The 22,183-nt window shown below is 47.8% G+C and overlaps 1 protein-coding gene and 1 pseudogene across 1 annotated transcript in view; one reads left to right on the forward strand and one right to left on the reverse strand.

The window, feature by feature from the left end:
• The window catches only part of LOC123378418 (maestro heat-like repeat-containing protein family member 7), a 49,077-nt gene that overhangs the window by 24,364 nt on the left and 2,530 nt on the right, over positions 1-22,183 (reverse strand). The window lies entirely within an intron of this gene.
• Positions 837-21,657, forward strand: LOC123378693 (annotated as a pseudogene).

Genomic DNA, 22,183 nt, shown 5'->3' on the forward strand with positions numbered 1-22,183 from the left:
CAACCCTCCGCTCCTAAAGTGCAGGACAGGACCCCCAGCTGCAGGAATGACCTCTTTGCACACCCCTCCCCCCACACTCAATTGGTGCTCTGAGCTGAGCCAGACCAGAGACTGAATATAGCCTTGAAAATGTGGCCCAACTTCATAACACCAAGCACTAGAAACTGACTTCAAGAGAAGCTATTTGCTAGGGTTGAAAGTTGAGCCACTGATGGTTCCCCACACCCCACCCTCAGGCCTCCCACCATAGCCAGCCTCATCTGGCCTTTGAGACTCCTGAGAACCACAGGTATAGGGCCAGTGAGGTTTCTTGGTAAGGAAAAAGTCCGACTGATTCATGGCTGTGCATCCGGACTGCCCCTTGTGAGCCTAGCTCTGGAAGCTTTGGGACCACCTGTATCAAGTTGGTTCCAAGAGCCCAAGCCAGTGTATTGACGGAAGAGCTCTCTCAGGAGGTCAGGTATTGGGGGGGAAACAGGTTGGAGCGCAGTGACCAGTATTTAGGACAGGGAGTCTGGAGTTCACAGTGCTGCTACGAGAGGCCACCTGACATTGTGACTGTGGCCACAGCAGCTCAGGCTGTTGATGAGTCTATGGATTAGACTTGGTCTACACCCAAGTTAGATCAGCACGTTGCCCTGTGGTTGGCCACACTCCTGCGTGACATTGCCATGGCAACCTAACCCGCACGGTGGCTGCAGCTGTGTTGACAGAAGAAGGCTTCCATCGCCTTTCTGTCGGGGAAGTGGTGGCCTACACTAAAGGAAACCCCATTTCTGTTGGTGTGGGCTGTGTCTATACCACGGCGTTATACTGGCCAATACAGTGACAGAGCTATGTCGGTACAGCCCCCCTCTACTGTACATGTACCCGTAGGGTTAGACTCCCATTAGGATTCTTTTAAGGATGTTGAGCTTGAATGATTGGAACGGGGGTGCAGGAAGGTTCATAGAATATCAGGGTTGGCCGGGATCTCAGGAGCTCAGCTAGTCCAACCCCCGGCTCAAAGCAGGGCCAATTCCCAACTAAATCATACAGCATCATAGAATAGCAGATGGAATCATAGAATATCAGGGTTAAACTGGAGCCACGTCTCCTGCTACGCTGAGTGGGAAATCGAGGCCTGGGGCCTAACTCTTTAGAGTGTACGCAGCTAATCATCCGAGGGCCCTGGAGCGCACTGTCAATGCCTTTTGAACAGGGTTCTCTCTTCTTTGCAGAATATGGTCCCGAGAAGAACGCAGCAGGAGGGGGCGGGGCCGTCCACGGAGCAAGCCTACATCTCCGTGGTGGTTCTGCTGGGGAGCGCGGCCGTGGGAAAGTCAAGCACAGCCTTCCGCCGTGTGAAAAACGACGTCAGGGAATCTGTGCCCACTATGGGATGTGAGTGAGTGGCAGCAATGAACCAATCCTTTGGTGCAACACAAAGGGCCTGATCTGCGTCTCCCTTGTAGCAGGAGTGTCTCTGCTGAAGTCAGTGGAGCGACGCTAGCGTGAAGTTTGGTTTTGCTTACGCTCTCAGGCCCAGCAGAGAAGCAGCAGGACGTCACTCAGCAGGCAGGGTTAGGGGCTCCAGCTGGCAGCTCTGGCGGCTAACGGAACGTGACCCAACAGACCCCCAACTTTACAGCCCGTGAGCCCGGGGTTAGTTTGGTTTCTCAGCTCAGGCACAGGACTGACAACGGCGAGATTCGGAAAAGTCTGGTTAAGGTGGCGCAAGCTGTGCAGGCGGATGTGCCCATTTTAAAAGCTGGGCCTTGTCTGACGCTGCTCTTCAGAGCTGGATCTTTAGGCACCAACCTAAGAAGCACGTCTGAAAAAAGTCAGGCCTCAGCATCTCCTACTCCACCGACACCAGTGGCAAAGTGCCTTTGGAGTTCACTGGCAGGGAGGCTCAGGCCACAGGCAGGACACATTTCTCTGCTGGGGTAGATTGGAGACAGGAAATCATGAACAGCGGACCAGCAACACAGCTGTGTTCATTGTGGAGTCAGAGTGACAGCTAGCGGTTCATTGCAGGTAGTGCAGCATTTAAATAGGTCATCTCAGTGGAGAGTTTTGGTCTACACCTGCCAGTTCTGAGTAACCCAAGAGAGTGTTCACCATTTACTATTAAATGTTATAGATTTTCCCCTCTGCGTTCTCTCTGTGCTCTCCCCCTAGTCCTGGCTCTCCCAGCTGCCCCCACAGAAATACTAGCAATCGCACTGCATTATCTCTGTGTGGGTGCCAGTCCCAGTCCCGGCGCTCACTGCGACATTGCACCATGTTCTTACTCTCGCTGCAGAAACTGACACAGGCGCATCCTGGAATCCCAGGAACTGCGCTTCAGAGTCCGATCTAGTGGGTTTGGGTTGGAACCACCCCTTGTAGAATTCCTGGGTGTCAGAAAAACAGACGTAACACTCTGTTCTCCCCTGTTTGTGTCAGAGGACGTATGACAACGGAGCCTCCAACGGATGACATTTAAAAGGCTATCTTCCCAGACTCCCAGCAGCTCTGCCCATGATATCGCTCCAGTCACTCTAGTCAAAGCAGCCCATCTAGCCTCTCCAATGTGATCAGCAAACCTGCCTTTGACATTTTCCTGGTGTTTCAACAGAAACCCACTCACACTAGAACTAGGTGAAATTTCAGCTGAACATTTTTTCTGAAAAAGCTGCAGATCCAGGGACACCACCACATTTTAGGAGTTCATGGTAACAGTGTTCATGTAGCCAGGTTGGTCCCAGAATATTGAAGAGACAAGGTAGGTGTTTTATTGGACCAATTTCTGTTGGTCGAGAGGACTAGGGTGACCAGATGTCCCCATTTTATAGGGACAGTCCCAATATTTGGGGCTTTATCTTATCTAGGTGCCTGTTACCCTCCACCCCCATTCCGATTTTTCACACTTGCTGTCTGGTCACCCTAGAGGGGACAAGCTTTTGAGCTTTACAGAGCGCTTCAGGGTCTGGGTAGGAAGCGGAGTATTTAGCTGTAACACTCCGGTTCCTTCCTCAGACCTGAAGAAGAGCTCTGTGTAGCATGAAAGTGTGTCCCTTCCCAACAGAGGTTGGTCCGAGATAAGATCTTATCTCACCCACCTTGTGAGTTCATGGTAGTTTCACTGAATTGTTTTTAAAAAAAATCACAATGTTTCATTTTTTTGGTTTGAAATGACTTTCAAAAATTCCTTTAGTCTTATTTTAAAAAAAATTATTTAGAATGGTCAAAGTTAAAATAAATGTTTCATTTGACCCAGAATAAAATTTCTCTCGACGTAGAGTCAAAATCTTTGAAACATTTCATGTGGTGTTGGACTTGCAATCAATTTTGTTTTGACTTTTCAAATTGCCAACAACAAAACCAAACCACCATTATTCACCCAGTTCTGCTACGCGCTCCCATCATCAGAAGCAAAAACATTCATGTCAGTAGGCAACATTGGTGGAAAACATGGCTTTAGTTTTTATTGGAGATGTCAACACAAGGTCGGTTAAGTCTCTTTAGGAAGTTTTGCAAGCTTACAGACCCTGGTATGAGCTAGGGAGGCCATTGATGTTCATGGGACTGATCCCCACTGTTATGTCCTAGGGGCAGCCGGTGTAGGAAGCAATCACTTGAGGCCAGAGAGCAGACAGCTAACCAAAACCTCCATTTTATTTACAGAAAGAGAGAGCTCACTCAGCCGGTTGAAACCGGCTGAGCTATCCCTTAATAGTCTAACTTAGTTGCCATAGTAACAAAACCCATGACAACCAAATACACAACATATTCCTCCCCCCCTAATAAGAACATCCCCTAAATAAAACACACACTAAACTAGAGAAGGAGGGTAGACTGCCTCCATTCCTGGGTAAACCCTGGGGATTATTTTGCCCCATAACCGTGGGTTCGCCCTAACTAAAGATCCAGCCGATGAGGAGGCCTTCTGTCTCTAGGTGGATTACGGCGAACTTCTGGTGTTGTTGCACCTGAAAGTACTAGGGGCTCAGGGTCCGCAGCACGAATAGGTGAGGAGGTGGTATCAGCTCGTGCTGGGCAAAGGGGTATCTCAGCTGCCGGCAGTAATGGAGGAGAACAGTCAGGAACAGGTGACTCATGATTCGGTGTCTCACCAGGAGGGGTGAAGTCAGACCCCTCAACTGCAGATGGGTCCTGAAGACTGGCATGACCTGGCAACAGCTGATCTACATGTCGCCGCCAGGTAAGATTCTCTGCAGTCCGGACTGTATAGGAAACAGGTCCTGTTTGAGTGATGACTGTGGCCGGGACCCATTTAGCTCTGGAAGTATAATTCCGAGCCAAAACTGGCTGCCCTGGGCTAAAGGTTCGGTCTTTTGCTCTGGGTGCCCGTCTGATTACTTGATATTGCTGCTGATGTTGCACAGTTTGTCTGGGTTCAGAAGGTTTCAGCAGATCAAAGCAAGTGCGCAGCTGTCGTCCCATCATTAGAAAGGCTGGGGAAGCCTGGGTCGTAGCATGAGGTGTGTTTCTATAGGAAAGTAAGAAGGTATCCAGACGCTTTTGAATGGAGTGTTGTCCCTTTGCTGATTTCAAAGCGTTTTTCATTGTCTGCACAAATCTTTCAGCTAATCCGTTGGTGGACGGATGATATGGTGCTGACGTGAAGTGGTGTATCCCATTTGCCTTCATAAAATTTTGAAACTCCTGAGAGACGAACTGCGGTCCGTTGTCGCTCACAAGTTGTTCTGGCAGACCAAAACGACTAAAGAGTCCTCGAAGTTTTTGGATAGTACTCTCTGCAGTAGTGGACTGCATTATAGAAACTTCTGGCCATTTAGAATGGGCATCTACTGCCACCAAGAACATGCTTCCTTCAAGGGGGCCAGCAAAGTCAACGTGAATACGTTGCCACGGGTTTTCAGGCCAGTCCCAGGGGTGTAGGGGTGCCCACTGGGGTGCATTTCTTACACTCTGACATGACATACAAGCTTTTGCCTTCTCTTCAATAGCACTGTCCAATCTAGGCCACCAAAAATAGCTTCGTGCAATTTCCTTCATGCGCACTATTCCACAGTGACCGGAATGTAGCTGTTCTAACATCTGTGATCTCAGGGGTGGTGGAATAATGACACGCCTCCCCCACAACAAACAACCAGATTGGACCGATAACTCCGTCCGCCTGGACATGTAGGGAACAAGGTCGGGTGAGACCGGAGAGGTTTGTCGAGATTTTCCATGCATCACCAGGTCCATAACTTGGGATAATACTGGGTCAACGCGGGTTGCCTTCTTTATCTGAGTAGCAGTGATGGGTGTATTCTCTACCTGTTCAAAGTAGAAGATTTCCTTTTGGGCACTATCTTGATGTTTGACCGGTAAAGGCAACCTTGAGAGGCCATCTGCATTGCCGTGCAGAGTGGATTTCCGATATTTGATTTCATATGTGTGTGCAGAAAGTATCAATGCCCAACGTTGCATACGACTAGCAGCTAATGGGGGAATGCCTGTGTAGGGTCCAAAAATTGATGTCAGAGGTCGATGGTCTGTAAGAATAGTAAACTTTCGCCCAAACAGGTACTGATGAAACTTCCTAATTCCAAAAACAATTCCTAATGCCTCACGTTCGATTTGGGCGTAGTTAGTTTCTGCTTTGCTTAGAGTGCATGAAGCAAAAGCAATAGGTCTTTCTTCTCCCGAAGGCATAATGTATGACACGACGGCTCCCACTCCATAAGGGGAAGCATCGCAGGCCAATTGCAGGGGTAAGGATGGATCAAAGTGCGTTAGAACTTCAGAATTTAACAATGCATCCTTAGCTTTGTTAAATGCAACATCACAGGCTTCAGTTCACTTCCAGGCCTTGTTCTGCCCAAGGAGCTCATGAAGTGGTTTTAGCAGTGTGGCTAACTGTGAGATGAACTTTCCATAATAGTTCAGTAGTCCTAGAAATGAGCGTAGCTGGCTTACATTTCGAGGTGGGGGAGCCTCCACAATAGCTTTAACTTTTGCAGGGGCCTTATGAAGACCTGCAGAATCGATGATGTGTCCCAAATATTCAACAGAGGGCTTGAAGAATTCACACTTGTCTTTGCGAACTCGTAGGCCATACTCTTCCAGTCTTTGTAGGGTAGCCTCTAAATTCTTTAAGTGATCCTCTTCATTTCTTCCAGTGACCAGGATATCATCCAGATAGCACTGAACTCCTGACAAGCCACACAAGATCTGGTCCATAGCCCTCTGGAACAGGGCGGGAGCCGATGTGATTCCGAAGGGTAGGCGACAGTATCGATAAAGCCCCTTATGAGTCACAATAGTCAACAGCTCTTGGGACTTCTCATCGACGTGCATCTGTAAATATGCTTGACTCAGATCAATCTTACTGAACTTTTGTCCCCCAGCCAGGCCTGCGAAGAGGTCATCGATGCGGGGAAGCGGGTATTGCTCTGCACACAACACTGGGTTGACAGTGACTTTAAAATCATCGCAAATCCGGAGAGAGCCATCTTTCTTCACTATTGGAACGATAGGAGTGGCCCATGAGCTATGGGTAACTGGTATTAGGACTCCATTGGTGACCATGCGCTCCAGGTCTGCTTCAACTTTTGGCCTGATGGCATATGGCACAGTTCGGGCTTTCAGATATTTTGGTGGACTGCCAGGTTTAATGTTCAATGTCACAGTGATTCCCTTCATACTTCCCAAATCATCTCCAAAAACAGCAGCATGTTTCCTTAGTATAGGGGTTAGACTGGTTTCTTCTTAAGAACATAAGAAAGGCCGTACCGGGTCAGACCAGAGGTCCATCTAGCCCAGTATCTCTACCGACAGTGGCCAATGCCAGGTGCCCCTGAGGGAGTGAACCTAACAGGCAATGATCAAGTGATCTCTCTCCTGCCATCCATCTCCATTATCTGACGAACAGAGGCTAGGGACACCATTCTTACCCATCCTGGCTAAGAGCAATTTATGGACTTAGCCACCATGAATTTATCCAGTCCCCTTTTAAACATTGTTATAGTCCTAGCCTTCACAACCTCCTCAGGTAAGGAGTTCCACAAGTTGACTGTGCGCTGCGTGAAGAAGAACTTCCTTTTATTTGTTTTAAACCTGCTGCCTATTAATTTCATTTGGTGACCCCTAGTTCTTGTATTATGGGAATAAGTAAATAACTTTTCCTTATCCACTTTCTCAACATCACTCCTGATTTTATATACCTCTATCATGTCCCCCCTTAGTCTTCTCTTTTCCAAACTGAAGAGTCCTAGCCTCTTTAATCTTTCCTCATATGGGACCCTCTCTAAACCCCTAATCATTTTAGTTGCTCTTTTCTGAACCTTTTCTAGTGCTAGAATATCTTTTTTGAGGTGAGGAGACCACATCTGTACACAGTATTCGAGATGTGGGCGTACCATGGATTTATATAAGGGCAATAATATATTCTCAGTCTTATTCTCTATCCCCTTTTTAATGATTCCTAACATCCTGTTTGCTTTTTTGACCGCCTCTGCACACTGCGTGGACATCTTCAGAGAACTATCCACGATAACTCCAAGATCTTTCTCCTGACTCGTTGTAGCTAAATTAGCCCCCATCATGTTGTATGTATAGTTGGGGTTATTTTTTCCAATGTGCATTACTTTACATTTATCCACATTAAATTTCATTTGCCATTTTGTTGCCCAATCACTTAGTTTTGTGAGATCTTTTTGAAGTTCTTCACAATCTGCTTTGGTCTTAACTATCTTGAGAAGTTTAGTATCATCTGCAAACTTTGCCACCTCACTGTTTACCCCTTTCTCCAGATCATTTATGAATAAATTGAATAGGATTGGTCCTAGGACTGACCCTTGGGGAACACCACTAGTTACCCCTCTCCATTCTGAGAATTTACCATTAATTCCTACCCTTTGTTCCCTGTCCTTTAACCAGTTCTCAATCCATGAAAGGACCTTTCCTTTTATCCCATGACAGCTTAATTTACGTAAGAGCCTTTGGTGAGGGACCTTGTCAAAGGCTTTCTGGAAATCTAAGTACACTATGTCCACCGGATCCCCCTTGTCCACATGTTTGTTGACCCCTTCAAAGAACTCTAATAGATTAGTAAGACACGATTTCCCTTTACAGAAACCATGTTGACTATTGCTCAAGAGTTTATGTTTTTCTATGTGTCTGACAATTTTATTCTTTACTATTGTTTCAACTAATTTGCCCGGTACCGACGTTAGACTTACCGGTCTGTAATTGCCGGGATCACCCCTAGAGCCCTTTTTAAATATTGGCATTACATTAGCTAACTTCCAGTCATTGGGTACCGAAGCCGATTTAAAGGACAGGTTACAAACCTTAGTTAATAGTTCAGCAACTTCACATTTGAGTTCTTTCAGAACTCTTGGGTGAATGCCATCTGGTCCCGGTGACTTGTTAATGTTGAGTTTATCAATTAATTCCAAAACCTCCTCTAGTGACACTTCAATCTGTGACAGTTCCTCAGATTTGTCACCTACAAAAGCCAGCTCAGGTTTGGGAATCTCCCTAACATCCTCAGCCGTGAAGACTGAAGCAAAGAATCCATTTAGTTTCTCCGCAATGACTTTATCATCTTTAAGCGCTCCTTTTGAATTTTGATCGTCAAGGGGCCCCACTGGTTGTTTAGCAGGCTTCCTGCTTCTGATGTACTTAAAAAACATTTTGTTATTACCTTTGGAGTTTTTGGCTAGCCGTTCTTCAAACTCCTCTTTGGCTTTTCTTATTACACTCTTGCACTTAAGTTGGCAGTGTTTGTGCTCCTTTCTATTTGCCTCACTAGGATATGACTTCCACTTTTTAAAGGAAGTCATCCGGTGCACTTCTGCCCAGTTCAGCTGAATCTTCCCAAGCCAAGACCTACCCATTAAGGCTGGGTAGTCACCTCTCACCACAAACAGTGGCAATTTAGCCGCCTGTCCATTGAGCTCCACCTTAACATCAATAGTGCCCAACATGGGCACAGCTTCACCTGTGTACGTCTTCAGAACAGTTTTTGTTGCCTTAAGCGGAAGATGCTGTAGCTTTTCCTTATACACAGTCTCAGGAACCAGCGAGACAGCTGCACCGGTGTCTAGTTCCATGCGTATAGGTTTACCCTCCAATAAGGGGGTTACCCAGTATTCATGTGAGCCCGCTGCCAAAGACAAAACATGCAGTGGCACTTCCTCTTGTGAGGAGGTGTCACCTTGATCATCCTGGGTCTGCTCTAGGGTATGCAAGGTTCCTCTTTTTGTCGGCCAGACCACAGGCCGATTTTTCTTTTGTTTACAGGCATACTCAATGTGTCCCTTTTTGCCACAGTGTCGACACACCGGGTCCTTACACCAGCATTCTGATGCCTGGTGACCCAGCTTACCACAGCGGTAACATTCTTGACTCTGCACCGTTTTGTGGGTCAGTTCTTGTGACACTTTTTGCACCCTAGGGGATGCACCGATGTATTGTGCCTCCCTTGTAGCCAGTTCCATGGAGACAGCAATATCAACAGCCTTCTGTAATGTAAGCTGAGCCTCTGTCAGTAGGCGCTTCCGTGTAGCTTCACTGCAGAGGCCACACACTAACCTGTCACGCAGGGCATCATTTAACATCTCTTTAAATTCACAGTGTTCTGCTAGCTTTTTTAAAATGGCTACAAATTGTACAACTGTTTCATCTTCCTTTTGGTCTCTTTTGTGGAACCTATATCTTTCAACAATTACCAGTGGTTTTGGGGAGAAATGAGATCCCAGGATTTCCACAATGTCACTGTAAGATTTAGTCTCAGGCTTAACAGGGTGCAGTAAGCTGCGTAGCAGAGAGTAGGTTTTAGCCCCTACAACAGTTAAGAATAGTGGCACCTTCTTCGCTTCTGTAATGTCATTTGCAATACCAAAAAGCTCAAAACGCTCAGTATACACATGCCACTGCTCTGTATTCTCATCAAAAGGCTCCAGGGGCCTGGTCAGAGTAGCCATGATTTTTAGTTTCACTTTCACAGTCAGTGCAAACAAGCAGCTTTTTTTCTTTGTTTGGTCTTTACCTTGACTTCTACTTCCTTCTGTTACTGGAGCAGCACCGGAATCTCACCCTCGTCGCCAGTGTTATGTCCTAGGGGCAGCCGGTGTAGGAAGCAATCACTTGAGGCCAGAGAGCAGACAGCTAACCAAAACCTCCATTTTATTTACAGAAACAGAGAGCTCACTCAGCCAGTTGAAACCGGCTGAGCTATCCCTTAATAGTCCAACTCAGTTGCCATAGTAACAAAACCCATGACAACCAAATACACAACACCCACCTGTTAGATGTTGACTTCAATGGAGGCAAGGCCAATTTACATAAGCAAGGATCTGGCTCTATGTCTTTACGTCAGAAATAGGCAGAAAGACCCTTTTCTTCCTGTTTTAAAGAAGGGCCCTGACCTTTGCCAGGAGAGTGGGGATGGAGGGCCCAAGGGGTCTCCCATGCTGCCACACAAACCAGGCAGTCACAGTGCCTACACCAAGGAGTGTGGTGTCATTCGCCTACGTTACTTGGCACTCAGAGAAAGCTTCTCTCCCTCCCAGGGCTCTCTGGAGAGCTTTGGCTCTGTACTGCCCCCTCTACCTCAAGCCCATGTATTTGTCAGAGAATCTGGCCCTTAACAGATGGCTTCTGCCTGTCTACTGTGCACAGCCGCACATTTGAGCTGCTATAGCACTTTCAGACCAAGGATCTTTAAACATTTTGCAGACATTTGCGGGCTTTCGCAGCACTCCAGGAAGGTGGATTTTAATTAGACCCATTATCCATCTGGGCAAGCTGAGACAGGAAGGTTAGGGGCTAGGCTGGTACTTGGCCCTCACATTTGCCTGGGGGAGTATAGGAGAACAAAGGCCTCTGCCCCCCTTTACGCCTCTGGGCCAGGTGTGCAGGAGCAAACGTGCACCTCTCACTTCCCTAGAGCAGGGAGAGAGGGGAGCAGGCATGGCCTTGGTGTCACCCCCGCCCACTGGCCAGCAGAGCCCTGCCAGTTTGGGGGTGGGGCAGGTTTGCTGGCATGGGCTAAGAGCAAGAACAAGCAGTTGTAGCTCAGAAGCATCTGAGCACCTCCCCGGGGCTACTCCTGGGACAGCGCTGCTTATGTATAATCAGGGCTGTGGTTAGGGGCCCACGCGAGCCTTAAGTGACTTGCCCAAGGTCATACAAATCACTGTCGGGGAGACTGCAGTATTTCTGTTACAGCAGCACCCAACAGGGGCCAGGCACTGTACAGCTGGATTAGAACTCAAGACTCCTAATTCCCACCCTGCCATCACATTTCCTCCAGCTAGACAGCTGCAAAACCAAAGCTTGCTAATGCCACTAATATTGATGGATTGAGCAAGAACCCTTGTTCTCATTCCTCTTCCCCTCCCCATCTCCCAGCTACACCCTGCTGACATGCATTGGTGTAGTACCGGGCTATTATTGGGTAAGACCAGTTCACCAGCCTGTTTGTTGCATTGCTTTTGGTGGAGGAGGGGATGTTTTAATTCTCTCTCTCTCATCCTCCCTCCCCCTGCAGCCCTTTCCAACCGAATCTCGACACCCATCTTTCACACAGATCACCGAGATGAAGGTTAACATTAATTAAGGAGCATGCTATGGCTTTCTCAAGGAGCTGTCCCATCTCTGTCACTTGCAGGTTCTTTCTTCACCCAGCTGGTATGTTTAGAGACTGCCACGGTCAAGCTTGTGATCTGGGACACTGCAGGACAGGAGAAGTACCATGGTGTTTGCCATCTTTATTAGAGGGGGGGGGAATGCTGCCATTCTTGTATATGACATAGCCAAAGAGGTAAGAGCAGCGATGGCTTGTTCTCCTGCCTCTGACCTCCAGAAGGGTTTGCCTTTATCTTTCTAAAATATCCCAACTGAATCTTGATCATGCAGCCACGCCGCTGGTAGGCTGCAATAGTTCTAGTGTAGGGTCGCTTCCCAATACGTCTCCAGACATTTCAACCAAGACTGCTTTTTCCTGCGCACATCACGTAAGGGCTACACATCATGGGCAGGTTTATCCTTCTCTTCTGGTAAAGATGGGTGAAGACATGCAAGGAACTGGTACAGACATTTCACTGACAGTGGGCAATAAATGCTCACGCTTTCCCCCTCAAAGCCAAGATTTCTCTGTCTACCCCTGCCTCCCAGCCCAGTCCAGCTCACCAGCCAAGTAGGTAATGAGGGAGCATCACTAAGTGCTCTTTGTTCCCCTACCCTCATGTAACCCCACACCTGGGTGTGGCGTCCTGTCCCATCTAGTGGCACCGACACCACTTAGAGCAGGGGTAGGCAACCTATGGCACGGGTGCCGAAAGCGGCACGCAAGCTCATTTTCAGTGGCACTCACACTGCCCGGGTCCTGGCCACTGGTCCGGGGGCCCTGCATTTTAATTTAATTTTAAATGAAGCTTCTTAAACATTTTAAAAACCTTATTTACTTTACAGACAACAATAGTTTAGTTTATATATTATAGACTTATAGAAAGAGACCTTCTAAAAACATTAAAAGGTATGACTGGCACGCGAAACCTTAACTTAGAGTGAATAAATGAAGGCTCGGCACAGCACTTCTGAAAGGTTGCCAAGCCCTGACTTAGAGAGAGATAAAATGAGTTACACTAATGTCTGTTTCTGATGGACTGTTCCAGGGGGACATGTCGCATGATCTCCCACTCCGTTATGCATGTCTTTTCCCTTTTACTGGTAATACGCAACACACAGGAACCGCAACACCGAGGGCCATATGCCGGTATTACTGCCATGGTAGTTACAGAAGGAGGAGACCATCGGCTGCTGATGAGTAACATCTCACAGTAACAGAGCTTTATTGAAGAGGTAGACCAAGCTTCTAAGAATCCTGCCCCATCACAAGAGAGCCCAATCGCCTCAGCCCATCACCTGCAGGCTGGTCTACGACCCACTGGAGATCCATGGTGGTTGGGTCATGTCTGATGGAGGAGAAGTCATCCTTGGCTTTGGGGAAGCAAGTATATTTAGAGCTGGTTCCATGCTGAGTAGTGCTCCTAGCATCACTATCTGTCAAGCCCATAACCCATTTGTTTCTACCATTTTTACCCCTCACCTGCCAATCTCCTTTGGGCCATGTGACAGCTGCTGAGTATCTGTTGGTTTAATGTCGGTGTGTGTCTCTCTCTCTCTCTCACCTTTCCAGGCAACTTTTGCGAGAGCAAAGCCATGGTTGAGGGAATTAGAGAAGGAATTTCTTCCCGATGAGCTTGTGATTGTTTTAGTCGGCAATAAGATAGATCTTGCTGCTCAGCGGGAATTCACCTTTGAGGTAAGTGCACTGCAGTAAAATCTCAGCATTTGGCATATTCTCTCTTTCAAAAACACCACGGCAGCGTGTTCCCCAAGTGCTGCACTTCAGGCTTTCACACTGAACAGTTTATAAGTAAATGTTTACGTGAACGCCATTCTCCTAGCAGTGAGCAATATAGCAAGGCCCCACTGGCTGCCAGCGATGTTAGAGGTCATAAATCCCATTTTGCCATCTGTTTCAGCTGCTAACTTTCTTGGATCTTAGAGACTTTTCTGAGCTTTGGTGGGTTTGTTCAGAGGGTTCACAGTGTGCATCGGTAGGTTTCCATGTCAGACAGAATATTCCCAGATGTTGCTTCAAAACTTGCCATCGACGAGTCGATGCAGAGAAAAATACATAGCTGCTTTGAATTATATTAAAAAAATTCAGCAGCCTCACTAGAAGCTGATGCTGCATCACTGACCACCAAGACAATGAATGAGAACTGCATGGGACAAAAGAAGCTTGAGGGTTTAACTCTCAGATCCGTGTCTGCACTCCTCTGTTCTTTCCTCTCACGTTGGTACCATGATCGTAGCCCTGACCTCTCATGTCAGCTATCGCAATTCCTGTATCTTCCAGCTTTTTAAGCAGCACATTTGTCATACCAGCTCCTGGAGTATCATCAATGTCAATACATTCTAGAAAATGCTTTCTGACAGTCACCATTGCAGGGACATTTTCACTAGGTTCTTCTCTTGTTACAAAATGCACCATTAAAGTCATTTATTCCATATGGCTGATGTTAGGTGTGCAGCCCAGAAGTCAACTGCTGCAAATGGACCATTTTGAGTACCACTACATATTCTTTTTCCCCTCTCCTGCCGGTAAAGGCTCACCTTAACTGATCACTCTCATTAGAGTGTGTATGGTAACACCCATTGTTTCAGGTTCTCTGTGTATATATAGCTTCCTCTTGTATTTTCCACTGCATGCATCCGATGAAGTGGGCTATAGCCCACGAAAGCTTATGCTCAAATCAATTTGTTAGTCTCCAAGGTGCCACAAGTCCTCCTGTTCTTTTTAGTAATATCTTGCTGACTTCAAATCTGCCACAATCTTCTGTTTGATTTTTGTTACCAGTAACTATATGATCTCATTTTGAATGGTTTTTCCAAGGTAGTGATGTATGTACATTTCTTAGACTCTTCTTAGATGCTCCTGGAGTACAGCATCAAACAGTTTTAAGGAAGTTTCCATTGTTTGGCCCAGACAGCTGATCTGAAGTGCTAGGTTTTGGGTAGAAAGCATTTTCAGAACATTTTGCCAGTACAGAGACTCTGAGGCAATATTCTCTTGATGCTGATCATCTAGGGTGGCCTTTAACCTGAGTCTCATCTCAAGCTCTTTCCACCTATGCAATGCTCTCTGGTGATTTGCTGCCTTCTCATGGCATGCCAGATTTCTTGCCAGATTTTTCCAGTCCTTTGTTTCTGTAGAACCCAATGTGGCTGGAACATTAGACTGGAAGAGTTTGCAACAAAAACAGTATGCAGCATTCTGGGTTTCTGAGTACATAAGCCGTGGCCTCTCCACTTTGTCACCATTGGGGATTTCATGCCAGTAATGTGTTGGATGGAAACTTCTATTTTCATTGTCTTTGGGGAACATGAAGTTTCACTTGCTGTGGCCCACGCAGAACAAGGAAGTCCCTCAGGCTACTGCTCAAGTGGGTCCACAGTCCTGGATCATCTAGACTTAAGGAACTAAACTCAGCAGCAGCTGTTTCTTGTGCCTCCACCACACTCTTCTCTGATCTACGCTTTTCTTCAGGAATGTGCTTGGTTACATCCATTTGAGATGGGAGATATGGATGCTGCAGTAGCTGCCAGGTCACCTGCACTCTGACTAACTGGAAGATCAGGCATCTCCTCACCACTCACATCATCACTGGGGCCGGAAGGCTCACGGTGAACATTTGTGTCTATGTATCTCAGGAGAGCTCCTTCCTGCTTAGATAGAAAAGCTTCCTTTGCTTTCTTTCTTTTTCTGAATGCTGCCCCAGAGGGGCGTTTTCTTCTTTTACTCATGACTGCTGTTCTGTGCCAGCTAGAGTGGCTCTCAACACTCAATGAAAGGGGACAAATAAGCAGGCTGGTAGCAGGGCCTGAGTGAGGGAAGATATCAGCATCTTAAGGGCCTAACTGGCTCCTACTACTTCAGTTGACAGTCTGTTCTCTTCAAGTGGGTTCAAGGAAGCAGCAGGAAACAGGAAGCTCCCTGAGAAGCTGGTGGGAATCAGTCCAGGCTCCTGGGGGTGCTAGAGAGGTACATAAGAGTCTCCTCCTCCTCCTCTCTCTCCCTGCAACTCCTGCTGCTTTCTGTTATTCCCTCTCACCTTTTCTCCTGCCTGCCTGTTATGTCTCTTGTGCCCTCCTTCCTCCAGCACAGCCCTCCACCAGCTCTGTGCACCTAGAGCAGGGAGAATACATATGCACCAGCACCAGACACATTTTCTACACTCTGGGTCCTAGTGGTGCCCGCCCACAGTCTGGCACCTGAGGCTGCCACCTCAGTTTGCCTCATGGTAAGGCCAGCCCTGGGAATGAATATCTGTGATTTCAGCTACAGAGTTGTTCCAAACATTTCACAGTGACGGTGCAATGTGGTGTTAAATTTCAAATGACATATTCCACATCACCTTTTAAATAAGTATCACTCACCACACTGGTGAGTGTGTCTTGCCCGACAAGAGTCGCTGACACAGAGTAACAAACCACTAGTGGGCCTCTGTGTCAAACATGGGTAGGTCTTCAGTGCCGTTAACCCCCCACCCATCCACACACAAACCCACCCACTTTGCAGTGAGGGTGCAAAATAAACGATTCCAGTGCTGATAGGCCTCCAGTGTCTTCCCACAATTCCCCTGGTGCGCCCAGAAGGAGAGTGCGTGGAGTTCTCCCACAATCCCCTGGGAAGGAATTAGAGTGGTGCAGCGTACTGCAGCAGACAGAACCACGGGCTGTGCCTCCAGAAGCCATAGCAACACGAACGGGAGTGCGCAGCACCAGTGGGGACACAATTTGGGAGGGAGTTGCCATGTGGCTGCTGCCAGCCAGGCTAGGTCAACTTGGGTGCCAGTCACCTGAGCTAGCGCTTTGAAGACATACAAGGGTGAAATACAGCTATAGCCGCAGGCTGTGTGTCAGCTGGACACGTGATCAATAGCACGTGCCCTTGCCTAGCACCATTTGATCATGCAGACAAAGGTTGTTGTGATGCCTCTTCTCCAGGGCTCTGGTGGGGGTTAGGACTGGCTGGAAAACAAGACTTCCATTGTGTGAGAAATAGAGGCACCAGGCAGAGCAGAGATTCAAACCTGGGCTTCCCACACCCCCAGTGATTGCGCTACACACAGAGCTGTGGCTAGTCTGGGCTGGGGGGAGGGGGAGAAATGGGTTCTCACCCCAACGCCAGCCTGGACTTGAAGAACGTTCTTGAGGAAAGTTGTGGAAACGTGCGTGTTTGGCTTAACAACACGTTTCTGCTTTGCCACACCAGCATTTTCCAATAGAAACACGTTGGCAAAGAGTCCCTGACCAGCTCTAGCGGAGAGAGGAGTAGGGTGAGCAGGGAGCAGGGAGGCTGCGCGCAGTAGCCTTATCTGCCAACTTCCTGACTTGTGGGCTTTAAATCTCAGCCCAGGAGAGCCTGTTAGTGCATCTATGGTTGCAGTTGTGCCCCTGCTTTGACCCGGTGGTATTAATGTGTTAACTCCTTTCTCCACACCCCCCCACACACTTTGGACAAGATCTCGCTCTGAATATCCAAACCAAGCCGTCTGCAAGGCTAGTGCATCCAAACCCGGTGAGCCAGGGAGTTTGAACAGGGTCCAGTCAGAGAGCGGCTGCAATGCCTTGAGCTGTGCAAGAGAGAAAACAAGCGTTGCCTAAACAGTTCGGCTGCAACCGTGTGCCTGGAACAGAAGGAGCGTGAGCTGGGGAAATAGGAAGCTTTAGGCTTCGCAGCAGAATCCAACGGTGGCTCTATCACCGGACACGCTGCTCTTCAGAAAGGTGGGGAACTAAAGTCAGTGTAAACTAAGAGCTTGTCTGCATGAGTGGGGGGTGCAAGGTCTAGGGTGCACTTGTGTGTTGTGCACTAACTGGCCCATAAGGACCTGCTGGCACGCACAGAGAGTTCCCTAGTGTGCGTCACTGCAGCACGCACAGGCCTGTTAGTGCACAACACACTGGAATGTGTCCCACTCCAGTGCAGACTAATGCACCATGCAGATGAGTTCTGAGCCTTAAGGCTCCTTGTACATCATTAGTCTGACAGTGCGAGTGCTGGAGCTAACGACGGGGGTACGAGGCCCTAAGGCAGTTTGCAGCATCCGGCTTGGAGATTTGTTCCAGAGCCACCATGCAAATAGCTGGAGATTTCTGCATGTTCCTCTTCCTACTTCTCAGCCACTAGTCAGGAGAACTGCAACTTGCCCTGCTACACTAGTGTTTGTGTCCATTCCGAGCTCGCTTCTCCAGGTTGGCACCATGCAGCCCTGTCCACACTGGGCAGGGCCCTGTCACACCTGCGGTGTCTAATCACACAGGGAGGAGCTGTGCCTCCCTGCCAGGCCTAAGGACAAGAGCCAATACCTTGTAAATGGAGCCCTTATTTCCACCACTTTACAGGACATTTCCCAAGCTGGATGTGATTACCTTGCAGAACACACCTACGTCTGTTGCGTTCTCATGCGGGACGGATAAAGCACAACAACCAATATGATTGCAAGCAGAATCATTTATTATTTACAATGCATCATATTATATAGGCTTCTCCATATTAGCAAACGTCAGACACACCAACATCACATTGCTGCTGATTGGTTCTTAATCCGATACACATGCTTTTCACATGCATGGCCCTTTGCTTACTGATTTCCCATTTCCCATGCAATTCATCTGATTTATGGACTTGTTTATCACCTTGAAACCGATCCCAGCTAGGCCACCTGGCGTCTGCCTCCCTCTGGCAGTTCCCTACTTTCTCACAACAACTTTATCTCACCCCACTGTCCTTGATGTCCGCTGCCGTAACTTTCCACCAAGGCAGCATAGGGATAATGCAATCCCACATACGTCTACTTTGAAATAACCCTGTTTTTGTACCTTCCCCACCCAACTAGGAGGCGGAGGAGTTTGCAAAGAGTGAAAGCTTAATCTACGTGGAAACGTCGGCAAAATCCAACCACCAAGTGACCGAGGTGTTTGTGGCCATAGGTCAGTTCCAAGTGAGAAGCCGCTGGACAGGTAACAGCACTGGAGAGGTCTGTGCCAGCTCTCTGCCTTGTGAGCGATAGCACTGCACCGCTTGTCTCCTCCCAGTTGCTCAGGGGCAATTAGGGTTGAGTCACTTGACCTGAAGAGGTCCAGGAACTGGAAAGTCTTTACTGTGACTGCAGCAGTGCCTTGCCTCTAGGCCTAGACAAGAGGTGACGGGTACACTCTGGCCTGTCAAGCCTCACAGCTGCCAAGAGCGAGCGAGACAGATCCAGAGCAGTGGCTTCCCCATTGCAAACACAGACAGGCTGCCCCCCTGCTGCCCCCCCCAACTTCTGAGACAAGCAAACTTCTGGAGTGGTTCTGCCTTTGCCGCCGGGGTGAGGGTGGAACCTGCTGAGCGCTGAATGGGGAGGAGGTTCACCCCCCTTTGGAACACCAGTCACTGGCCCTAGCAATGGGGAAGTGGGAATTTCTCCCCACTCCCCAGATTCCTCACTGTCACTCCCAGAGGATCTCTTCTCTCCGAGACCCATTCCCCTTGGCCCCAGTTATGATCCCCAGACAAACCAAGCCATGGTGCCTTCATCCCCCAGGCCAGAGATCAGAGGCCTCACCCAAGCTGGAAAACAAGATCCCTGCATCCTTCTTCCTTAGGGGGTAGAATAAAGCCCTCGAACCGGCTAGGACAGTGGCTCTCAACCTTTCCAGATTACTGTCCCCCTTTCAGGAGCCTGATTTGTCTTGCGTACCCCAAGTTTCACCTCGCTTAAAAACTACTTGCTTGCAAAATCAAATATACAGCTGTGTCGCAGCACACGACTACTAAAAACTGCTTACTTTCTCTTTTACCATCATTAATTAGAATATAAATATTGTACTTACATTTCAGTGTATAGTGCACAGAGCAGCATAAACAAGTCATTGTCTGTATAAAATTTGAGTTTGTACTGACTTAGCTACTGCTTTTTAATGTGGCCTGTTGGAAACCTAGGCAAATATCTAGATGAGCTGATGTACCCCCTGGAAGAGCTCTGCATATCCCTGGTTGAGAACTACGGGGCTAGGCAACAGAGCCAGAGGCTCAGCTAGACTGACTCAGCCTCGCTCCACTGGACTGGCCCAGAGAGTCTTTGAGGTTTCTTCTTTCTTCAGAGGACAGACACATCCAGCCCCCTCCCAAGAACCAGTTATGCCCAGAGACAATCCCGAGTGGTCAGTCCTCCCTTCACACGAACGCCGACTACTGCCAAGCCCCCAACGACGCTGGTTTCATGGGAGGCTAACCGGAACCAGCAGTTTGTAGACACTTCTGGCGAGCCGTTTCTTCCCCACATGCAGGCCTGGAACCCTGGGGCTCTGTCCCACCCATCCCACTTCGCCTCCTGGGCCTCCGATACGTAGCTTACCCCACAGATGTTAGCCAGCTGACCCTGTATTGCCATATGGGGATTCAAACGTGGGGTATGCCTCCCCCTTGACCCTGCACTAGTGCACAAATGGCAAACCGCTGCCATTACCTTGGCAGTCCGTGAGATGGCACTAGAGTCTTCTCATGTTTGTTCCTATTAATGAAACCGCTTGGAGAAAGCTCTAGAATAATAGGACACAACTGCAGCAACAGATTCCACCTACAGCATATCATGAACCAATAATAAGCATTTACTACCCCATAGATATTCTTGGTCCTTAAGAATGCTAGCAGTTTGAGAGTGACAATTCAGGAGACACCTAGCACCCATCTTATGCCAGTTTCAAGTTAGGGTCTCCTACTTCTACTTCCTTTTTAAAAGAATTTCACCAAAGCTTATAGAGATGTGATTTGCACATCATCACCACCATTCTATCTGATAATGGGATTTCCTACAGACAACTTGGTGCAATACAACATTTGCTGTCCTGAGATGTTTTTAGGGGGATGTCCATGATGCAGGTGCGGTGGAATCTGTAGATGTTCTAGGGTGGGGAATGAAGAGGTGTATGGGAGAGTCCTGAGGGAGGGACCATTTTCCAGAAAGAACAAAGGAGCATGAGGAAAATTGTGGATGGAAGTTTGTTAAATAGTAAGTGCAGGAGTCCTAGGCCAAGAAACATATGGGTCTCAAGGTAAAAAAATAGGAAGTTAATAAAGTTAAAATGTAAACTTAACTTAAATCAACATTATAAATAAGAACATACCGGGTCAGACCAAAGGTCCATCTAGTCCAGTATCCAGTCTTCTGACAGTGGCCACTGCCAGGTGTCCCAGAGGGAATGAACAGAACAGGTAATCATCAAGTGATCCATCCCCTGTTGCTCATATTTAGATATTTTAAATCTTAATAAATTTAGAGGGGCAGATCCCCAGGCCTAGCCAAATAGCACATGAGGGATGGAGAAAGTGGCTCCTAAGGTTCCTTTTCCTCTCTCTCTTGCTTGTTGTGGGTCAGTCCTTGGCATAAATTGAAAGAGCCCTGGGGCTGCTGTAAGTTTCACCCCCAGGAACCATTCTGCTGGTTGGGGATCGGGCCACACCCCAGCCCACTGCTGATGGGAGGGGGACACAGCAGGGGAACCCCTAGCTGCTCCATTAGCGGATGGAAAGTTGCCCTAACAAAGTCAGAGCAGGGTCCGAGTATGTAACACAAAATGTTACAATAGCTCAGCAGAGAAGGACCGAGAATTTCTTATTCTGAGTTTCTTCACAGCTCCCGAGTTATTGAAATAGGAACAACAGAAGGAACCAGCCCCTCAGCCTCAGCCCTGGAAGAAGTCACGCGTGGACCTGCGAGAGCCAAGCAATCAGACTAAGAAGTGTTGCATGAACTAAAGGAAATGGCAGACTGACCTAAGGTTACCATCATTTGTTTTTATTTTGCGGGGGGGGGGGGGGTGGGTGGGAGGGAGGCTGGCCCTATGTATTGTGTGCAGGCTGCATGGTTCTAGGGGGCAGCTGGTGAGTCAGACTGTGATTATTGCTTTTATTTTTCATTATTGTCAGTGTTCGATTGAAGAACTGTACGAGAGGAGATATTGCCGAATGCAAGGAACCTGACAAGCACTGCAAGTCTCCTCTCGCTTGTGTTTGCTCAGTGTTATCATTATACAAGAATACAGTGCAAAGTAGCTTCACAAATAAAAACAGCAAAAAGGAGGAGGAGTCTCTCCCCCCCCCCTTCACCTTTGCAAATTCTATAAAACTTTTACAGAGGCTGTTAACATTAAGGTCACCCAATCATTAAATGCAAGTCATGGAATAGCCAGAACATGCAGTTCAAGTTTAATATTGCCTTAGGAACTCATGATTTTGTCATGAGTCTTGTGATTTTTGGGGCGTTTCTTAAAGCTTCAGCTGCTGGAGTCAAATGATCACTTGGGAATCTTTAAACAAACAACAAATCCAAAACTAACATTTTCTGGCCCTCCTGGTTGGTTGTGGAAAAAACCGAGAACATGAAACAAGCACACCCTGAAGGTCCAGAAACCAGATTGTAAATAAGGAGACTCTGAACATTATTTAAAAGTCTCATGAATTTCTGGGAGGAGATGGGGGCTGATTTCTCATTTGAGTACCTGGGATTGGCAACACTTCAATAGTATAGATTTAAAGAAATAAACCAGGGCCTGATTCTCCTCAAACTTACACACTTGCAACACTAAAGCGAATGGCGTTAACTTACATTGGTGT

The sequence above is a fragment of the Mauremys mutica genome, chromosome 10 (assembly GCF_020497125.1).
Source record: "Mauremys mutica isolate MM-2020 ecotype Southern chromosome 10, ASM2049712v1, whole genome shotgun sequence".
Classification (NCBI taxonomy): Eukaryota; Metazoa; Chordata; order Testudines; family Geoemydidae; genus Mauremys; species Mauremys mutica.